The 13,659-nt window shown below is 36.7% G+C and overlaps 1 pseudogene; it reads right to left on the bottom strand.

Moving 5' to 3' along the window:
* LOC112629846 overlaps positions 1-12,977 on the bottom strand; it is a 51,386-nt pseudogene extending 38,409 nt beyond the window's left edge.
* Positions 12,978-13,659: the final 682 nt, after the last annotated feature.

The raw sequence follows: 13,659 nt of genomic DNA, 5'->3' as shown, positions 1-13,659 counted from the left end.
GAATGTGCAAATTATTGCTACCCTACAATTGTGAGATAAAATATTCTGAACCACATTTGACAGTTGGTCCAAGCTTTTTAAACTTCAAAAATTAGCATTATAGGCACACTGCCCTTCTTTGAGATTCCAAAATTCCAAAAAGCAAGAATAACATACAAATACTTTTGAAGTTAGGTAGATGCTGGTCAGTTATAATTAAAAATATTTTGCCTTTATTTAATCACTTGTTTTATTTTTATATCATCCAAACATCCAAGCAAATCTTTAAGATATGTGATTGTTGCATTTATAAATTTTTGTTTGGTTCTAATCTAAAGGTGTTTGTAACAAATGTGTCTCCTAAAAGAATGGCTCTTTTTGTGGGGTGGATACTGTTCTCCAGTGGCACCAGAGACTTCAAGCACACTGCTGAGAGACCAGAGGTTGCCAGTTTAAGAGTCCTATCACATAGTATATCAGTATATTAACCCACAGGCAACCCCTTAGCATGCAGGTGTGCAGGCTAGAACTTTCCAGCTTCTCTGGGTGTGTTTGTATGTTTAAGCATTAGTATAATATGCTGAATTCTCTTTTCAATGTTTCTGCTTACTGTGATCATGATATCAGTATCAAAATTTCTAGTACTTTGCTCTTAAGTGTACAAACAAGTAAAACAAGCCAGCAAATCAACTTTTGCTTTATGTTACCTATATCCTATACCAATACTGGGTTAAGTACTTTCAGTAAAGCTCAATCGATCATGAAAACCCCTGTTTTGCAGAAGAGGTTCACAGGGATCAAGTGATTTGGTCTTGATTATGTAACAATTATGTGAAGCAACAAAAAGAAGGATTTGAACCTACCTCTTCTGACTTCCATGTCAGATTAAACCATAAAATAATTTTAGCATTCAGTAATAGACACAGTTTAATCTGTTCCAAGCACCAAAAATGTAACATAAAATTTACGAAGAATGTTTTATCAATAACATGTTTTATTTAAACATGAAACTCCCCTGGGTCCATGAACCCCAGCTTTATTTTTCTCTACAAAAATTCAGCAACTGAATTGTAGGCTGCATACTACAAGAGGTCAGTGATCTTAAGTAGCATACACCATGTCAGGTCCCAAAGCTCTAAAATTGCATACTTAAACATGTGTGTGTGTGTGTGTGTGTGTGTGTGTGTGTGTGTAATGTACATATTATTTGTATATCTGTCACCCCATGTGAAAGAAACTCTGGAAATTAAAATAAAAAGGTTTTTTGCCCTAAGGGAGATGGAACACACTGTGCCAAACCCTTCCTTGGGACAAAGGAAAGGTGGGCGTGGCACCAATCACTGAAGGGGGCTGCACTGATGGCCATGTACAATCACAGAGAGGTATCATCTCATCCCATCTTCCCCTGTCCCACTGCTACAGATGCAGCAGTTCTTACCACTGGGGGCTTGCGCATATGCACTTGAAAAAGTCTTTTTCCTGCTTTCCACAGTGGCTCTACCCCTACTCAAGTGAGCCCACGCTGCTTGGGCTTGCATGAGGGACAGAGCTCAGCTCCTCCTTCCTACACAGAGCAGCATTGTCCTGGCATCGGAAGACAGACAAGACACAGATTGTCTGCTCTGAACTGAAGGAGACTGCATTCAGCTCGTTTGATGGAAGCCACCAGAGGGCCAAATCTGTGGTCCACAGTAATACTGTGGCTGGAAACCACAGGACCAAGTTTATATGAACTGAAAGTGGTGAACTCTGCAACAAGGACCTAATAAGGAAGTGGATCATGTTCTAGCCTGCACAGGAGAGGAGCTCCTTCCCCTCCTCTTACCCGGAGACCTCAATACATCCCAACGGAATATCCTCCCATCACTCCCTGATCAAAGCAAGTGCTTCTACTTGTCATCAGCCTACCTGAGCATAAGCCAGCTCTTACTCTTAAGTGTCACTTGCTGGACTGAAGCCTGAACTGCACTATCAAATAAAAAACCTGCTGCCAGAAGGGCTTAGTGCTAGTGTATGAGATAAGCTTTCTAAGACCTCTGTACCCTCAGCCCTAAGGAGATAGTGTGTTGGTTTATAAATCCAATTTCTATAACAAGCAGCACCTGAGAAAGCCACCGTACAGAAACTACCTACAACCAAGAAACCAATACAGAGCCTTGACTCCCTGAAAGCACCCAGAAATGAAGCCAAACAATCATACAAAACGTAAAACACAGTCCAAAGGAAAAAAATAATTAAAAATCAACAAGTCCCATTCAAATGATAGCAAATTCAAAAATAAGGAGCAACACATCACTCAGCTGAGATGGAATCAGCACAAGAACTACAGAAATACAAAAACAAAAGGTCTTGGCAATGCTGAAAGATCACTCTAGATCTCTAGCAAAGAATCCTAACCAAATTGAAAAATCTGAAAAAATAAAGAATTCAAATTACATCTTGCAAGAAAACTCAAGAGATCCAAGAGAAAGTTGAAATCCAACATAAAGAAACCTAAAAATGATTCAGGATACGAAAAATGAGAGCTTTAAAAAAAAACAAACATATAACTTCTGGAATTTAAAAATTCACTGAAGCAATTTCGAAATACAGTTGAAAGCTTAACCATAGAGTAGGCAGAAGAAAGGAGAAGAATCTCAGAGCTTGAAAACTGGTCTCTTGAATTAACCCAGTCAGTCAGAAATAAAGACAAAATGACTTTTTCAAAATGAACAAAGACTTTAAGAAATATGAGATTATGTAAAGTGACCAAAAGTTTAACTTGTTGGCATTCCTAAGACAGAAGAAAAATAGGTAACTTGGAAAACATATTTGAGGAAATAATTCAGGAAAATTTATCTAATCTTGCTAGAGATGTAGACATCCAGATATAAGAAATTCAGAAAACTCTTGTGAGATACCAGATGAGCATCACAAACGCATAGTCATCACACTATCCAAGGTGAATGCAAAAGAAAAAATCCTAAAGGCAACTAGAAAGAAAAGAGCTAAATTACCTATAAAGGAAACCTCATGACATTATCAGCAGATTTATCATCAGAATCGTCACAAGCCAGAAGAGATGTAGGGCCTATTTTCAGCCTTCTTAAAGGAAAAAAAAAATGTCCATCAAGAATTTTATATCATCAAACTAAGCTTCATAAATGAAAGAGAAATAATGTCTTTCCAAGACAAACAAAGGCTAAGGGAATTTGTCACCACCAGACTGGCCCTACAAGAAATGCTCAAAGGAATTCTAAACATGGAAACAAAAGAATGATATTTGCTACCACAAAATCACATACAAGCACAAAATTTACAGATATTCTAAAGCAATTACACAACCGAGACTACAAAGCAACTAGTTAAAAACACCATGACAGAAACAAAACCTAACATATCAATATTAACCTTAAATATAAATGGCCTAAATGGTCCACTCAAAAGATCCAGCTTAGATTTGAAAAAACAAAACCCAAGCATCTGCTGCCTTCTAGAGACCCATCTCATACATAACACCCACAGACTCAAATAAACAAAGAAAAATCTATCATGCAAATGGAGAACAAAAAAAGGTTGCTATTTCTGTACCACATAAAACAGACATTAAACCAACAACGGTTAAAAAAATGACTAAGAAGGGCATTACATAATGATAAAGGGTTTAATTCAACAAGATTTAACTATTGTGAATAAATGTGCACCCAACATCAGAGCACCCAGATTTTTAAAACAAATACTAAGAAAAGAGATAGACAGCTGTACAGTAATAGTGGAGGACTTCAACACCCCGCTGACACCACTAGACAGGTCACCGAGGCAGAAAACTAACAAAGAAACTCTAGACTTAAATTTGACTCTTGACCAAATGGACCCTAAGAGACATCTACAGAACAGTCTACCCGACAACCATGGAATATATGTTTTTCTCATCTATGCCTGGAACAGTCTCTAAAATTGCCACATGCTTTCTCATAAAGCAAGTCTCAATAAATTCAAAAATAATAAAAATCACATCAAACATTTTCTTGGAACACAGTGGAATAAAATTAGAAATCAATACCAAGAAGTACTCTCAAAATGACACAAATACATGGAAACTGAACAACTTTCTCCTGAATGACTTTTGGGTAAATGGTGAAATTAAAGCAAAAAGTTTTTTAAAATGAAACAAAGAAAATAGAGATGCAGTATACCAAAACCTCTGGGGTATAGAAAAAACAGTTTTAAAAGAAAAGTTTACAGTGAGCACTGTCTACACTAAAAAGATAGAAATATCTCAAATTAACAACCTAACTTTGCACATAACAAAACCAGAACAAGAACCAAACCAAACCCAAAGTTAGCAGAAGAAAAGCAAGAACAAGTATCAGAACAGAACTAAATGAAATTGAGATTAAAAATATCATGCAAAGGGTCAACAAAATGTATATTTTGTTATTTTAAAGAACAGACAAAATTGATAGACTACCAGCTAGATTAACCAAGAAAAACCAGGGAAGATTCAAATAAGTACAATCAGAAATCACAAAGGCAAAGTCACAGCTGATACCACAAAAATACAAAAGACCCTCAGAGACTACTATGAACTTCTCTGTGCGCACAAACTAGAAAACCTAGAAGAAATGGATAGAATCCTGGAAACACATAACCTCTAAGTTCGAATGAGGAAGGAATTTAAATTCTGAGCTCACCAATGGAATCAGCAATAAAATCTACCAATTAACCAAACCCAGGCCAAGATGAAATCACAGCCTAATTCCACCAGACATACAAAGAAGAGTTGGTATCAATCACACTGAAATTATTCCAGAAAAATCAACGAGGGATTTCTAACTCATTCTATAAAACTAATATCATCCTGATAACCAAAATCCGCGAAGAACAAAAATCAAAACAATAAGCCAGTATCCCTCGTGAACATATAAACAAAAATCCTCAGAAAATAGTAGCAAACAGAATCCAGCAGCACATCAAAAAATAATTCATCACAATCAAATGGACTTTATTCCTGGATTGCAATGATGGTTCAAAATTTGCAAGTCAATAAATGTAATTCACCAGATACAAAGAATTATAAACAAAAACCATATGATCATCTCAATTGAAGCAGAAAAGGCATTATAAAAATCCAGTATCCCTTCATAATAAAAACCCTTAACAAACAAGGCATTGATGAACTTACCTCAAAATGATAAGAACCATATATGGCAACCCATAGCCAACATCATACTGAATAAGCAAAAGTTGAAAGTGTTTCTTCCAAGACCTGGAACTACATAAGGATGTCCACTCTCACCATTCCTATTAGGGGGGCATAGTACTACAAGTCCTAACTAAAGCAATCAGGCAAGAGAAAGAAAAGCATTCAAATACGAAAAGAGGATGTCAAATTATATCTGTTCACTGATCACATGATCTTGTAGCTAGGAAACCCTAAAGACTCCTATTCCTGGTAAATTACTACAATAAAGTCTTAGGATGCAAAATTAATACACAAAATTCAGTTGCATTTCTATACACCAACAACACTGAAGCTGAGAACCAAATCAAGAACTCAATCTCATTTACAATTATCACACAACAACAAAAGACTTAGGAATACATTTAGCCAAGGAGGTGAAAGACTTCTACAAGGATAACTACAGAAGACTGATGAAAGAAATAAGCCAAGGAGGTGAAAGACTTCTACAAGGATAACTACAGAAGACTGATGAAAGAAATAATGGATGACACACAATGGGAAAGCATCCAATGCTCATGGATGAGAAGAACAAAGATCATTAAAATGACTACACTCCCCAAAGCAATGTACAAACTTGACCCAATTCCTATCAAATTACCATTTTTCACAGACTTAAACTATTACAAAATCCATATGGAATCAAAAGAGCCCAAATGGTCACACCAATTCTATGCAAAAAGAACAAAGCTAGAGGCATCACATCGCTTGACTTCAAACTACGCTGCAAAGCTGTAATAATCAAAACAGCATGGTACAAAGACAGAGAGTTAAATGGAACACACTAGAGAAACTGGAAATAAAGCCACATACCTACAACCAACCAATCTTCAACAAAGTCAACATAAATAAGCAATGGGGACCAGACATCCTCTTCAATAAACGATGCTGGGAAAACTGGCTACCCATATGCTGAAGAATGAAACTGGAGCCCTGCCTCTCACCATATACAAAAACTAATTTAAGTTGAATTAAAGACTTAAACGTAAAACCTAACTCTGGAAAAATCCTAGAAGAAAACCTAGGAACAACTATTCTGCATACTGGCCTAGGCAAGTAATTTATGACTAAGACCTCAAAAGCAAATGAAACAGAAACAAAGAAACAAATGGGACTTAATCAACAGAGAAAATAGATAATCTACAGAATGGGAGAAAATGTTTTCAAACTATGCATCCAACAGAGGACTAATAAAGAACTATTAGTACTATTATTAGTCCTTTGTTGAATGCATAGAAACTATAGAAATTATGCAAAGAAACTTAAATACCAAGAACAAAACAATTATCATCCTTAAAAAATGGGCAAAGAATATGAACTCACAGTCCTCAAAAGAAATCCTACAAGCAACCAACAAACATGAAAAAAAATGTTCAAGATCACAAACCCAATAAATGCAAATTAAAAACATGAGATACCATCTCACATTAATTAGGATGGCTAGTAAGTCAGAACAGATAGTGGCAAGGATGCAGAGAAAAAGGAACACTTACATACTGCTAGTGGGAATATAATTAGTAAAACCCCCATGGGCAACAGTATGGAAATTTATCAAAGATCTAAAAATAGAACTACTATTCAACCCAGCAATCCCACTACTAGGTATCTATCCAAAGGAAAAAAATAATCATTTTATCATAAACTAACCTACAATGGCTTGTTTACTGTTGCACTATTCACACTAGCAAAGTCATGGAATCAACCTATATGTCCATCAGTGGTGGGCTGGAAAAAGAAAATTTGGCATATATACACCATAGAATACTATGTAGCCATAAAAAAAGAATGAAATCATGTCCTTTGCAGCAACATGGATGCAGCTGGAAGCCATTATCCTAAGTGAAATAACACGAAAACATAAAATCAAATACCACATATTCCCACTTATAAGTGGAAGCTAAACAATGAGTATAGATGGACATAAAGATATCTCCTTAATATGTATTTAAATGATAGCAAATACTTCAGGCTTACCTCTTGTAAATTTCTCTCTATGTGGGATCCCTAGCCAACCAAATATTGATAATAGTGTTAAGTGTTTTGAGTTTCACTTACACATAGTATTTTAAAGTAGCTGTTGAGTTTAGAAATAGGAATAAAGAATGCTTTTTCTTTAAGGGGTTTACTACATTATTTGGGTAGAAAGACATATGCATTAGGAAGGAAGTGAAATGAAAAAAAGGTCAAAGGTCAAAGGTCAATGTGCAAGGATGATATTGTTGCTCTAATTATAAGAAAATACTGAAGCTTTTTTACATTATTAACTTTCCCATTGTTCAACATTCAGTGATACCATCAGGCAAAAAGTTCTATGAATTGTTTCATGTATGAATAATCACAATAACAACAATATTTAACATGAACTGACTGCTTCTATGTATGAGACACCCTTCTGAGCCTTGTATGTGCTTTAACTTAAGAAATTCTTACAAACTTAGGACTGGCTTCAAAGCCTAAAATATAATGACTAAATACTACCCCCAAACCATGACAGCATCATTTTTCAGGCGTAAATATTTTTTTCTAGTGCTTTTTAATATTGATAAAACATAATTCTATTTTTAAACAAGATGTTCTTTAAATGTGTATCTCTTTATGTTCATGTTTCCTGAGCACATTCCACATTTTTCTCTTTTGTGGTGTCATCAAAGGTTTCTGCGACAGACCTGGTATTATGAACGGGCACCACACACATAATCCTACATACTTGTGCACACGGCATGCTTCCCTATATATCTGGGTCATTCCCGTTACTAATGAAATTTTATGAACTATCATAAAATACACAAGATATGCACACCTTATAAGCTACTTTATGTAGGAATGACCTGAAGTGCCACGTGCATTCACAAAATCCAAGAAGTTCTAAAAATCATTTTCATCAGGTGGAAGGTAAGAGCTTGTTTACAAAATTAATTTGACAATAGTTCATATTTTCTCCAATATCAAGTATTCAATTAAGCAACCCGTAAACTTAAAATAGATGAATAAGTGCATTGAAAATCTTCTCAAAGGAATGCTTTAAGACAATGCCTTTTGTACTCAGTATTTTTAACTTACTAACTTTTATAATAGATTTGTTCATTATGAATTTATTTGGTGTTAATGTAGGTGTCAGTTTTTCTGGAGGGCAGTGATAACAAGCAATAACGAAATGGCAAAATATACTTTTGAAGACACAAGCAAATTATAGCTTCAATAAAAACAATGTATCCACGTAATAGCCAACTAAAAGTGGAGATAATAAATGCTACAAGGCACAGAAAGCCATTTAGTCATTTAGAAATAATCAAAGAGAGAGCATGCAGTCCTTGAGCATCTCTGTTCATTCCCAGAAGTCTCAGCTTAAAAGTGAAGTTGTGTTATAGCTCAACATGTTCTTTAGCAATTCCTATGCCTCCTTCTGTAGCATTCCTCCTTCATTTCCCACACAGGTGCCAATTACCTTTCAGCTCTGCTCTTTCTCCCAAAGCCTTGCATCACAAAAACAGCATAGTGAATATGTATTCCTCTTCCAAATAGAGTGGTTATTTTTATTTTATTTATTTATTTTGTTTGAGACAGAGTCTTGCTGTCACCCAGGCTGAAGTGCAGCGGTCCAGTCTCTGCCTCCCAGGTTCAAGCAATTCTCCTATCTCAGCCACCCGAGCAGCTGGGACTAAAGGCGTGCAACCACCACATGCAGCTAATTTTTGTATTTTTACTAGAGATGAGGTTCCACCATGTTGGCCAGGGTGGTCTCGATCTCTTGACCTTGTGATCCGCCCACCTCAGCCCCACAAAGTGCTGGGATTACAGGTACCCAGCCTAGAGTGCATTTTTAAGTTATAAAAACAAATCCACTGAGATTGTTCCAAACCTAAAATTATAACTCTTCAGACAAGGACAAAAATTCTAAGAAAATTCTAAAAATTCTAAGATTAACATTTCAGGAAACAGCAGTTAGGTTTCTACTTCTGCACATATCACCTTCACTTTGTAGATTTAACCAGAATCTGACTCCCACCCTCGAAATATTAATTGCCTTGGAGTTTTCATTCCCCACACACAACAGGAAGATAGCTACTTCCAAAGAGTTCTTCCTCCCCCACACCAAATTCAATGCTTGTTACTTTTAGACTCATATTACTCATATAACATCTTTTATCCTCCCTCGCACTATCATCCATTCATTGAAAACTAATGTCTTTCTCTTTACCTAATTTCCAGCAGCAGCATCAGTGACTTCCATATACAAATTAATGACCAATATATATTTCTGACTTCATAGTCCTGTTACTTCACTGCCTATTATTTTCAACTGTACTCCACTCAGTCACTTACTCACATAGTCACAGCCACTAGTTATATAGCTTTCAAGTGAACGCTACCTCTGAATTCTAGACCTGGGCCTTTGAGACTACAATTTATGTTTTTCCCCATTTTTATTTATTTATTTATTTATTTATTTATTGTTTTGAGACAGAGTCTCGCTCTGTCATCCAGGCTGGAGTGCAGTGCTGGGGTCTTGGCTCACTGCAAACCTCCGCCTCCCAAGTATCTGAGATTACAGGTGCCCACCAACACGTCTCGCTTTTTTTTTTTTTAAATAGAGACAGGTTTTCACCATGTTGGCCAGGCTGGTTTTAAACTCCTGACCTCAAGTGATCCGCCTGCCTCAGCCTCCCAAAGTGCTAGGATTACAGGCGTGAGCTGCCAGGATTCTTAATCAGTTACTCCCATTTTGTGGTATTTTATTTACCCAGCAACCTCTCTTAATCTACCTACTTCCTCTACCTTTAGCAGCCTTTGTGTATCTTTACCTCTTTCCCTATACAACAGATTTCACATCCATCTCTTTAAGCCCTCTCTGATCAACTTCCTCCACTTCTGTGCCCCACCGGGCCTTTCGCATTCCATTTCACAGAGGCCAATGCTGCTGAAATCCAGCTGCCTGCTTTCTCTCTGTCTACTTCAGCAATCTAAGAGCAACTGGAGAAAATTTACTACCAGATAGACTTGTGCCTCTAAGTTTACAGCCACTGACCTCACCAAAGGAACGCTTCCTAGCAACTCTTATTTCCTATTTAGAATCTTTTTTAAAGTTCCAATCTTCATCACCCTCTCTTCAGTCTCAAATTTTACCTTACTTATTATGCTGTAAAATAGGCAAAATATCATAGAATAAATTCTATAAGTTCTTGGAACAAATATACAAACCCATCGGTATCTGCATTTATCCCTTCCTGTCTCCCCACTGTTAGAAGAGCTTACCCTTTCATTTCCAAGCCTTTCGTTTTGTGCTTGTGATCTTATTTCCACCAATTTCCCCTACACAGAATCAATCACTCTTTAAAGGGTTATTTTTCAACTACTCCTTCTCCTCTCTACTGGCTATTTATCATTAGCATTTAAATATACTCAGTTCTTGGCCGGGCGCGGTGGCTCACGCCTGTAATCCCAGCACTTTGGGAGGCCGAGGCGGGCGGATCACAAGGTCAGGAGATCGAGACCACGGTGAAACCCCGTCTCTACTAAAAATACAAAAAAAAAATTAGCCGGGCGCGGTGGCGGGCGCCTGTAGTCCCAGCTACTCAGGAGGCTGAGGCAGGAGAATGGCGTGAACCCGGGAGGCGGAGCTTGCAGTGAGCCGAGATCGCGCCACTGCACTCCAGCCTGGGCGACAGAGCAAGACTCCGTCTCAAAAAAAAAAAAAAAAAAAAAAAAAAAAAATATATATATACTCAGTTCTTCCTCCAACTCAAAACAAAACAAAAGCAACCACACACTCCCCACCTCTTTCCTCCTTTCATAATCAAAGTCCCTAATGGGTTTTCTTAGGCTTTGTTTTTAATTCCTCACTGGTGATGCCTTTCTCCAAAATTCCCTAGATCTATAATGGAAACAGCTTGCACCGATTCAAGAGAGCCAAGTGTGTGAATCTCTTCCCAGCTGCACTATCATGTAACAGTGGCAGCTCAAAAAATAAGTCATGATAGGAATGTTTATCTCATGCAAACTAGCAAATGTTACACATCTACGAACCAGCTTCGTTAACCAGCACGCTGCTCTTTATCTTCTTCCACCCATCCTGTAAATGTCATTTCACAGCCTTCTAGATGTTGATACACACAGGCTAACTTCATTTTCTGAAATTCTAACATCATCTATGTACTAAGAATTCTCACATCTATACCACAAGCCTAAAACTCACTCCCTACAGGTCTAAACTCACGTTTCCAATGTTTCCCTCCATTTAAATATCTCCAGCACATGTCAAATTTTACATTTCCAAAACTGAACTTTTTCTTTCACAAAATTCTTTGCGCCATGTTTTAATAAGTGACACACTGAGTTGCTCAAGCAAGAAACCTTTGTATTATACTTGACTCTCTTATCTTCCTTCACTTGCCAGCCTAGTCCACATTTCTCAAATCCACAAACTTTTTATCCTTACCATTGCTGTCCTACAACCTTAAGGTAAAATATAAATTATGTCAGCAGCCTTCTAACTTGTGTCTTTGCCTCCAGTACTATTCCAGGTCAATTCATTATCCACACTACAGCAAGGCTAGTATTTTAAAATCAAATTATGTAACTCTCATATTTAAAATGTTGCTAATTCAAAACCCTTTTGTATTTCATAAAGCATCTTTTAGTCTAGCTCCTGATTATGTTCCCAGGGTCCTCACTCTTTTCTAGCTCTACTTTATGCTACAGCTATTTCAATGCTTTCTGTTCTCAATTTTGAGATGCTTCTGCTTTCTGTGGGGTCTTTACTTGTATCACTACTGTCCACCTCTCAAAGCCCTCTAGTTCCTCTTGTGTCATTAGTCATTGCCCCTGATTTTTAATTCACTCATTATTATATTATTAAAATTGGGTCTTGCTATGTTGCCCAGGCTGGACTCAAACTCCTGGACTCAACTGTTCCTCCCGCCTCAGCCTCCCAAAGCACTAGGATTACAGGCATCAGCCACCACACCAGCCTATTTTTGCTTTCCAAAAAGGAAATCCCTTCAAAAAGGTAAAATTTTGAATTCCTTTCAAAATTATGACTGTGGATTTCTTTCAGATTTTTTATCAGATTTGTATTGTTCCTATGACAAATTTCCACAAACGTAGTTCCTTAAAACAACACAAATTCGTTACCTTAGAGTTTTGTAGGTAAGTAGCCTGACCAGGTCTCACTGGCCTAAAGTCAAAGTGTCTACAGTGCTGTGTTTGTTTCTATACTTTCTAAGACAGAACCCATTTCTTGGCCTTTTATAGATGCTAGAAACCACCCACATTCACAAGCACAAAATGAAAGGCTTGGAAATGAAAAGGGTAAGCTCTTCTAACAGTGGGGAGACAGGCAGGGATAAATGCAGATGCTGATGGGTTTGTATATTTGTTGCAAGAACTTATATGAATTTATTCTATGATTCTAATGTGTTTCCCTTCCTCCATCTTCAAAGCTAGCACAAACTGATAGCATCCTTCTCACGTTATATCACGTGACCTTGCTTCAGCCATCACATCTCCTTCTCAAGACTCTGACTTTTATGCATCTTTCTTTCACTTTCAAGGAGTTTGAGATTACACTGAATCACCTGAATAATCCAGGATAATCTCTCATTTTAACCCCTTTCCTTAAATTATCTATAAGATAACATATTTACATGTTCTCAGGATTACACTGTGAACACTTTCAGAGCCATTACCATGCCTACTATAGATCCTCATCTCTTCTCTTACCAAAGTTCTGGGTGTTCAGTGTACATTCATGAATATTCAATGATGTGTTTTCCCACATCACTCAAGATAAAACCCTGTAAACAGCTCTACATGTTTTTTAAGTACCTAGGGATGTTAGCAGAGACTCAAAGTATCACAATTCATCATTTTAAAGAGAAATATTTATTAAGTAAACTTCCGTTTATGGCTTTATCTTTTATACTAAGATATATGGGCCCAAGTATTCTTGAGTAACCTTACATTCTGTATTTCAAATATTCTATGACGTGATACTAACTGTACTTACTACTTGAAATTATGATCAATGAAAATTTAGGCCAAAAAATTTTAACTCCCAAATTTAAATATGTTAATTAGGATGTTGGAATTTTTTTTTTCAAGGGCCTAGTAGACCCACCTTCCCTGGCAAACCTTAAATGACATGCAGAAATTGAGTATCATTATGAAAACAAAGCACTTTTATATTACACTCCATTAGTTACCAGTATATTATAATGTAAAGACCAAAAATATCTTTTCTTTAGGATGTAATACAAAAATACATCAAGGTCCTCAATAAAAGTTAGCTCAATCTGAAAACATGCTAAGTACATAAAGTTCTGAATTTATAGGAAAATGTGATGCAAATAAATAGCATTTTTGCTGCTGCTAATATTTCATGATACAAATATATTTAACTTAGAAATGAAGTTATCAAGAGATATCAAGAGATTCTTGATATCTCTTGAAACCCAAGAGAA

The sequence above is a fragment of the Theropithecus gelada genome, chromosome 8 (genome assembly GCF_003255815.1).
Source record: "Theropithecus gelada isolate Dixy chromosome 8, Tgel_1.0, whole genome shotgun sequence".
NCBI classification, from domain to species: Eukaryota; Metazoa; Chordata; class Mammalia; order Primates; family Cercopithecidae; genus Theropithecus; species Theropithecus gelada.
This window is presented reverse-complemented; position numbering and strand designations above follow the sequence as displayed.